Here is an 8,949-nt window from a genome sequence, read left to right on the forward strand (position 1 = left end):
CTTTATTTTATGTGCATTTTTGTACATATATTTTTATAGAAATTTGCATTATTTGTATATGTTTTCTCATACATAAAATAATGTAAATTTATATCAAAATACTCATACAAATACACATATAATAACGTAAATTTGTATAAAAATATATAAACAAAATACACATTAAATAATGTAAATACGTATAAAAAAAATGTACAAAATACACAAATAATCATGTAATTCGTATCAAAATAAATAGACAAAATACCAATAAAATAATTTAAATTTCTATGAGAAAACATATACAAAATACACATAAATAACGGAAATATCAATAAAAATATATATAATATAATATATTTTCATACATATCTAAAACATTTAATGTATATTTTGTATATATATTGAAAGATACATAGACAGCACCTTGGAACTGTGTCAGAGATGAATGAATATCTGTGAAATTCATTTATAAAAAAAAAAAGAAACCGTGTGTAAGAGAGAAGCTTGTAAATAAATAAAATAAATACAATATGAGGTTCAACTGAAAGAGACATAGACAGCACCTTGGAATCGTGTCAGAGATAAATGAATATATCATATGAAATTCAGTTATAAAAAAAAATATGGAAGCCGTGTGTGAGAGAGAAGATTGTAAATAAATAAAATAAATACAATATGAGGTTAAAGTGAAAGATACATAGAAAATACCTTGGAATTGTGGTAGAGGTAAATGAATATATGATGCGAAATTCAGTTATAAAAAAAAAAGAAACCGTGTGTGAGAGAGAAGCTTGTAAATAAATAAAATAAATACAATATGATGCCAAATTCAGTTATGCTTAGAAGGTCTGGGAGTTGTGTTAAGAGATAGAAAAATATGATATGGAATTAAATTATAAAAAAGTCCTGGAAGCAGACTGAGAAACTTCTAAAATGGATAATTATATGAACCAGCTGCCAGCGTGTCGCCCAACGTGAAATCAGCGACGCTTTCTCCAGTCACCCGCGTGTGTGTGTGTGTTGGAGGGAGAACGTTTCAGGTATTTTCTCCTTGAGTAACCGTAACGTTTTGTGGGTGCTCTGTTTTGCTCTCCTTTCTTCTTCTTTTGTTTTCAGGATGTTTTTGTTTTGTTTTTGTTGTTTTATTTGTTTTTGCATTTGTTCTTGTTTTTCCTTTCTTTTCTTTCTCTTGTTTTGTTTTTGTTTTTTGTTTTGCTTCCTTTTTTTCTTTCCTTTCTTTCTTTTTCTTCTTTTCTTTTTCATTTTTCTTTTCTCTTCGTACAACAACAACAACAACAACAACAACAACAAATAAACCACTACTACTACTACTACTACTACCACTACTACTACTTCATTACCACTACTGCTACATTACTTCTACATTTTTTTTTTTACAACATAAATGATAACCTCCACCCATAAGTTTATTTTCCCGACACATAATCATGGAGGGCTCATATAGCTTGATAGAGGCACAGTCCAACTCTGTTCGGGTTAATGACTGTGGCATCCAACCATATCACTGGTTACTCACTCTTGACACTAAATCACCTATCATCTATTACGTCTAGATCCTCTTTTCCTTCCCTACTCCAGTCACTCCCTGACCCACCCCATCGTCAACAATACCTCCACCACTGTGGCTTCATAGTCCATATTTGAGATGTTACAGGCTCGGGGCCATGTCTGGTGCCCCTGAGACATAGGATGGCCGACCTGAGCAGGGAGAACGAGAGGCGACACCTCATCCTATAAGGCGACAACGTGGCTCCTTGGCTGATGCTTCTTTTCTGAGATTGTCTGCGAGACGTGCGTAGAAGCATTGGCCCTGGCATCCTGCCGGATGTGGTGGAAGACGAGGGGGTGAAGCGTGCCTGATCCACATGTTGGATTCTTCACCAGCGCCCGTCTTCTCCGGTCGTTCCTGTAGGGCGGCTTCAGGGCAACTTATCGGTGACAGGCAGTCATCGGGCCGAATATGCGGGCGTCCATTGGCCCGCTGTCCGCGCACCAGAATCCAAGTAAATTTCTTACATCAACCCGTGCCTCCCCAGAGGTATTGGCTGTCGGTACCGAAGCTGCGTTCGCTGTCCAGGGGAAGCAGTTACCGGTAGCGACGTCTCATACCCGAGAGCATGTTGGCCAAGTCGATCTCCTCTACTTCATCGTAAGGAATACACAAAGCTTCCTTATACGCTGCGGTGGTGACATCATTTGGTGATCCATAGCACAGAGACTGTGTTAGTCCCTCAATTGGCCAGCGCCATATTCAGAGCAATGGCACACAAATTTTGTTTGGTTGAGGTTGAAATCTTTGTTTGATTGTAAAGACGGCAAGAAGGTTAGAGGTACCTTCCTGTGTTGTGTATTTTCATTATTACTTTGTAGACAGGTGGTGTGTAAGACGGTCCAGCTCGTCTTTTGTTTTCTTTCTTTTCTTTTTCTTGTTTTGTTTTGTTTTTTTTGTTTTGTTTTCTTTCCTTTCTTTCTTTCTTCTTTTCTTTTTCTATTTTTTTCTTTTCATTCTGTAACAACAACAACAACAACCTTATATACTACTACTACTACTACTACTACTACTGCTGCTACTATACCATTTTTTTTTACAACATAATAGTACCCCCATATGTTTTATTTCCCGACACATAACCATGGGGGCTCCACTTAACAGGTCATTAAGCCCCAACTCTGGTACGCTAATGACTGTGGCATCAACCATATCACTAATGCACGACACTAATCACTATCATCATGCATCTAGGTCCCCTTTCCTTCCCTACTCCAGTCCTCCCAGCCCACCCCTAATGTCCTCTCCACCACTGTACATAGTCCATGTTCGATGTTTGGCTGGCTGGTGAGAGTGTCTGGTGCCCCCTGAGACATGGGATGGCCGACCCTGGCAGGGGAGAGCAGGCGACCTCATCCAGGCGACAACGTGTCGCCAGCTCGATGCTTCTTTTCTGAGATTAGTTCGCGAGACGTGCGTAGAAGCATTGGGCCCTGGGACCCATCCGCCGGATGGTATTGGTGAAGACGAGGGGGTGAAGCTGCCCTGATCCACATGTTGGATTCTTTCACCGCAATATGCCTTGTCTTCTCCTGCTCGTTCCTGTGGTGCGGAGCTGGCTTGCAGGGAGTAACTCACGGTGACCGAGGCAGCCATCGGGTCGAATATGCAGATGTCCATTAACGCCCGCTGTCCGCGCACCCAGAATCCGCGAACGCACCATCAACCAATGCCTCCCTGTGAGGTATTGGCCCTGTCCTGTACCGAAGGTGTTCGCCGTCCAGGGGAAGCCAGTGCCGGCTCGGTAGTGACGTCTTGGCACTTACCTTCCAGGCATGCTGGCTGTCAGATCCCTCACTTCATCGTGTCGAAGATACCAGACCAAAGCCTCCTTTTTTACATGTCATGGTGTGGGTTGACTTTGTCATTTGGTGATCGCACACAGGATCAGGCAGTCCCACTCAATCGGCCAGCCATATCTCAAGAGCCAATGGCGTCGACAAATTCTTGTTTGTTGAGAGCTGAAAACCCTTTGCTCTGATGATTAACGGTAATGACGTTAGCCAGTTAAGAGGCACCTGCCTCCCTGTGCTGTGTGTATTTTTCTACACATTTCTGTGGACAGGTGGTGTGTAGAACAGTCCAGCTCGTCTTTTTGGGCCTGTTGCCCTTTCTTCTAAGATTTTTCTTTTAATATCTCTTATTTCTGTTTGGGTCCCTATCTCGTCCCCTCTGCCTCCTAGAGATGATCCTGTTGATGAGTGACCCTGGTAAGGCCTTGATGGAGTTTTGGTTCTCCTTATCTGCCAGCTTCTCAGGGTTGGTGATCCCCATCCCACCCAGTCTTGAGGACTACTTCTACTATTACAACAACAACAGTAACTGCTACATCTGTTATCACTTCAACTACTACTTCCTTCTTCTGCCTACTACTACCTACTACTACTACTACTACTACTACTACTACTACTACTACTACTACCACCACCACCATCACCTGTTTGCGTGTTGCTTTACCAAGGGGTCAATAGATGTTTGAAGCTCTCTGAATCCTCTCTGTTCAGTTGTTTTGGTGGGGACAGCAGGGATCATAAATTTTTGGGTCTGAGCAGTCCAGAGGTCACGGTCACAGTAAACAAGAGGTCAGGTCAGATCAGGGAGGGTCAGGGAGGCATAGCAGGTCACGCGGTTGGTTTTAATATACTGCTCTTTTGTATAATGTTGTTTACGTTCACTTTCTCCGTCTGTGTTTTTTCCTCTTTTTTACTGGTTCTTGTTCTTCCTCCTGTTCTTGACAGTCTGCTGGCTCTCTAGTTATTCGTGTTCTTGATCTTTTCTAGTTTCTTAATCTGGTTCTTCTTTTCTCTCATGTATTTTTTATGGTGCTGTTGTTCTTGTTTTTCTCGTTTTTTTTCCGTGCCTGGTTTTTGTCCTATAATGATGAAAGGAGACAATTAGTTTCTGTGCGCGTCAACGTAGATCGATAGAAAAGTGGTAAAGAATAATACTTCCACATGGTTTCAACAGTATAACAAAATATATTTCCTACATCTTTATAAATACGGCTATTTACATATACATTTGTCTCAAGGGATGCGCGTATATAATACAGTTGTACTACATGTAACACTGACCAGAGCCTGTTGTGTGTGTGTGTGTGTGTGTGTGTGTGTGTGTGTGTGTGTGTGTAATTCACCAGGTCCTGATCACTAGTTGGACTCACTCTCGCCAGCAGGTACCCTCCCGACACGAGGAAGTGCATGCTCATTATCGTCGATCTCTGGGTACTGCCAGGACCTCACCACACCCCATCCCCTTGCTCAGGGGACAGTAACCACTCTAGTCAACGGAAAGAATCCGGCCTGAGCAGGGCTCGAACCGCCACCTGTTTGAAGCAGAAGCCTTGCAGCGCCGCGCTCCCTAACCGATTGAGCTACCAGACGGTGTGTGTGTGTGTGTGTGTGTGTGTGTGTGTGTGTGTGTGTGTGTGTGTGTGTATGTCTGATCACACAATAGTCTCACGGTGCCAACTTACTTTTCCCGGATGAGCGACTCCAAGTGACGGATCTCTGGGTACAGGCTACGTGCTTGTGTATGTGTGACGTTTCTGGCTATTGCACAATAAATATTATAAATACACCCCTTCAAACACTGCATGCACCTTCACACACACACACACACACACACACACACACACACACACACACACATTATCACATACGTCAGCCACCAGTGGCACTCAGTTGTCTGTAGTTCCCCGCCTGTCCCCATACAGTACTCAGGCTCCCTCGCCTCACGCCTCAGGGGTCCAGCGGTCTGGTGCGGGGCTGGGCAGGGATAAACTGAAGGAGGTGGGGCAGGGAACATGGGGTGACCCTGAGTCAACCCCGTGAGAGCAGGCCCGGCGTGCCTTGAGGAGGAGGCGGCGCAGGAGATCCATGGCCTCAGGCAGACCCTCGCCGGTGACAGCACAGGCAGGTGCAAAGGCCCCAGGGCTGGGCGGGCGGCAGGTCGTGCGGGCCGAGGGCGTCAGCCATGGCGGCAGGCGTCCTGGCTCCCCAGCAGATCCAGTTTGTTGGCCAGCACCGGCAGCGGCGGCCGTGAGCGGCACCAGCGCGGCGCTCTATGCCGCTTGCCGGCGCACCAGGACGATGCAACTCGTGGCGTGCCTCCTCCAGCCACTCCTCGCCGCTGCTGGCATCCTCCACGAACAGCACCGCGTCGGCGCCGCGCGTGTAGGCGCGCCAAAGGGTCGCACGCGCTTAGCGCCGCCCGTCCCATACCACCAGGAGCAGCCGCCGCCCCGCAAACATTCGCAGTTGAAGCCGACGGTGGGCACGGTGTTCACATGGTGGCCGTATGACCGCAACAGCCGTAGTCTTGCCCGACAGGTCGAGGCCCACGAGCACCAGTGTGGCGGCCCCCACCACACCCGCCAGGCCGCCAGCCCGCCGCCACCAGCGGCCCACGCCCAACACGCCGCCCACGAGGCCCCAGCTCCTGCCCCAACAGCTGCATGTGTGGCGAGGCGCGGCGCGGCGGTGTGCGCACTGCCCGTGTCCACCTGCCAACCCGCACACAGCCACACTGGCCTGGCCGGCCGCCGCATGCCACACGCGTCCCGCCCCTCTCACATTCATCCTGGCCACCTTCCTCTCCTCCTCCCCTCCTCCTCCTCCTCCTTTCTCAGCCATTCGTCTGAGTAGCCAGAGTGCCCTGTAAGTAGCCTACAAAAGTACCCCTGTGAGTTGCTACGTAGCATTCTTCAGTAAACACAGTTGATACAGTGCAACCTTCTGGTAGTAGCCTAAAACAGTCCACTGCTCGGCTGGGTAGCAGACAGCGTTGGGCACTCTGGAGTACACTACTCAACAGTCACCTGGTAGTGAACGCTGCAACGTGTTGGAAGCGGCAGTGTGTCCAGCAGTGGTGGGCACCGCTAACCAAAAGTCAGCTTCGCTAACTGGTAATCCACTGACTATAATATTAACTTCGCATATGCTAAACCGCTAAACCATAAAGAAATTGTGGAAGCTAACGTAACCGCTAACCGCTATTTTACTGTATATGGATTTATCTTCAGTTTTTGGTAATGTGTAAAACTCGTCCTTAAAATCATAAATGAACTGAAATTTCAATGAGTTGTAGCTTCGACAATAGATTTCACTAATAAGCGTCCAGTTACCCTATTTTAATGACTAATTTACCCAAAAGTGGAAGCCCTGGAATTACTGCGCCATGTGGCTCAGCTGGTGCTGTGTCTGTCCACAAACCTGTATGATTTTTAGTGGACTTAAGTTGGCGGACGAAACTATATTCAGTGGAAGCTAATTGGTTCACTAACACTTTACAAAGTTAACAAAAATCAATCACCTAATGAAAAAACTTGCCTCGCTAATCAGCGGTTAGTGGGTTAGACGAACCGTGGCCGGCACTGCATATCGCCCGACATTACCTGAAACATATCACACGACATTACCTGAAACATATCACGACATTACCTGGAAACATATCACACGACAATACGTGGAAACATATCACGACATTACCTGGAAACATATCACACGACAATGCGTGGAAACATATCACACAACATTACCTGGAAACATATCACACGACAATGCGTGGAAACATATCACACGACATTACCTGGAACATATCGACATTACCTGGAAACATATCACACGACAATACGTGAAACATATCACACGACATTACCTGAAACATATCACACGACATTATGGAAACATATCACGACATTGGAAACATATCACGACATTACCTGAAACATATCACGACATTACTGAAACATATCACACGACATTACCTGGAAACATATCACGACATTACCTGAAACATATCACACGACATTACCTGGAAACATATCACACGTTACCTGGAAACATATCACGACATTACCTGGAAACATATCACGACATTACCTGGAAACATATCACGACATTGCACCGCAAACATATCACACGACATTACCTGAAACATATCACGACATTACCTGGAAACATATCACACGACATTACCTGAAACATATCACGACATTACCTGGAAACATATCACACGACATTACCTGGAAACATATCACGACATTACCTGAAACACATCACACGACATTACCTAGAAACATATCACACGACATTACCTGGAAACATATCACACGACATTACCTGTAAAACATATCACACGACATTAGGTGGAAACATATCACACGACATTACCTGGAAACATATCACACAACATTACCTGGAAACATATCACACGACATTACCTGGAAACATATCACACACATTACCTGGAAAACCCATATCACACGACATTACCTGGAAACATCACACGACATTACCTGGAAACATATCACTAACATTACCTGGAAACATATCACGACATTACCTGCAAACATATCACAACGTACCTGGAAACATATCACACAACATTACCTGGAAACATATCACACGACATTACCTGAAACATAACAGACTACATTATCTGGAAAAATATCACACGACATTACCTGGAAACATATCACACAACATTACCTGGAAACATATCACAGGACATTACCTGGAAACATATCACACCACATTACCTGGAAACATATCACACAACATTACCTGCAAACATATCATAAAACATTACAGGGAAACATATCACAACATTACCTGGAAACATATCACGCATTACCTGGAAAACATATCACACGACATTACCTGGAAACATATCACAACATTACCTGGAAACATATCACACGACATTACCTGGAAACATATCACACGACATTACCGCAAACATATCACAACATTACCTGGAAACATATCACACGACATTACCGCAAACATATCACACAACATTACCTGAAACATATCACACACCATTACCTGTAAACATCTCACAACTCATTACCTGGAAACAGATCACACAACATTACATGAAACATATCACATGGCATTACCTGGAAACATATCACACGACATTACCTGGAAACATATCACACGACATTACCTGGAAACATAACACACTACATTAGCTGGAAACATATCACACGACATTGCAAACATATCACGACATTACCTGGAAACATATCACACGACATTACCTGAAACATATCACACGACATTACAAACATATCACGACATTACGCAAACATATCACACGACATTACCTGAAACATATCACGACATTATGGAAACATATCACACGACATTACCTGGAAACATATCACAGCATTACCTGGAAACATATCACGACATTACCTGCAAACATATCACACGACATTACCTGAAACATATCACCGACATTACCTGGAAACATATCACACGACATTACCTGGAAACATATCACCGACATTACCGCAAACATATCACACGACATTACCTGAAACATATCACGACATTACCTGGAAACATATCACACGACATTACCTGAAACATATCACACAATATTAC

This window comes from Eriocheir sinensis, unplaced genomic scaffold (assembly GCF_024679095.1).
Source record: "Eriocheir sinensis breed Jianghai 21 unplaced genomic scaffold, ASM2467909v1 Scaffold125, whole genome shotgun sequence".
In the NCBI taxonomy this organism is placed as follows: Eukaryota; Metazoa; Arthropoda; class Malacostraca; order Decapoda; family Varunidae; genus Eriocheir; species Eriocheir sinensis.